Source organism: Fragaria vesca, unplaced genomic scaffold (assembly GCF_000184155.1).
Source record: "Fragaria vesca subsp. vesca unplaced genomic scaffold, FraVesHawaii_1.0 scf0512756, whole genome shotgun sequence".
NCBI lineage: Eukaryota > Viridiplantae > Streptophyta > Magnoliopsida > Rosales > Rosaceae > Fragaria > Fragaria vesca.
In genome coordinates, this window is record NW_004443214.1 from 1 (window position 1) to 1,156 (window position 1,156).

Consider the following 1,156-nt stretch of genomic DNA (forward strand, 5'->3'; position numbering starts at 1 on the left):
AGAGAGGGATTCGAACCCTCGATAGTTCTTTGTTTCGAACTATACCGGTTTTCAAGACCGGGGCTATCAACCACTCGGCCATCTCTCCCAAAGAAAATTTCTATTTTCTTTTTATCCTATATTTGATTTTTATTCCACCCAATAGAACCCGAACACGGACATATGAATCGATACCATTACTATCTATAGAAAGATATCAGGCTATAGAAAGATATCGGGTGGGAATCTATAGGTTTATCTATTTGTATATATGTATATATATATAATACAGATGCATGATACAGCAAGCATGCCCCTTGTTTTGTAAAAGTAAAAAAAAAAAAAACGACTACTCGATTCCGTGCCCGAATAAAGCGACAAGGGGTGGTAATAAGTCATATGGAATCAATGAAAGATTCATGGTAAAATCTTTCCATGATGCATTTTTTTTGGCTGATAATGATAAAGAGATCAAATGGTATATATAAGCTTCTTTTGTTGGTAGATTGGAGGATTAGAAACATGACTATTGCTTTCCAGCTGGCTGTTTTTGCATTAATTGCTACTTCATTAATCTTACTGATTAGTGTACCTGTTGTATTTGCTTCTCCTGAGGGTTGGTCGGGTAACTAAAAATGTTGTATTTTCCGGTACATCATTATGGATTGGATTAGTCTTTCTGGTGGGTATCCTTAATTCTCTCATCTCTTGAACCTATTCGTTCTAGATCCAAAAATGAAATGACCCCTCCCTCCGAATTCCTTCAGGTTGTGAGACACATTAAAATTCAATATAAGTCCCCAAAATGCAAATAACGAAAAAGAAAAAATTAGAAAAATTAAAGTAGAGGGGGGGGACAAACTTTTGTGTATTGTAAAAATATGTAAAAATGGAAAATAATAAAATTGAAATAAAAAAATATACTAAATACATATTTAGTTATGTTATTAAGTATGTATTATAAGACGTTTTGAAATAAGAATTATCTATATTATATAAATATATATATTATTATATATAATGATAATGCGGATATGGTCGAATGGTAAAATTTCTCTTTGCCAAGGAGAAGATGCGGGTTCGATTCCCGCTATCCGCCCAGGATAAGAATAATGGGTAAAGATATTAAATTCAATCTATTTTATTTAATAGATAAAACATTAAGTGAAGTATACTA

At 32.2% G+C, this 1,156-nt stretch overlaps 1 non-coding gene across 1 annotated transcript; it reads left to right on the plus strand.

Annotated features, from left to right (window-relative positions):
* Positions 1-1,007: 1,007 nt before the first annotated feature.
* Positions 1,008-1,078, plus strand: TRNAG-GCC. Its single transcript has one exon. It is a non-coding gene; the product is annotated as a tRNA-Gly (tRNA).
* Positions 1,079-1,156: the final 78 nt, after the last annotated feature.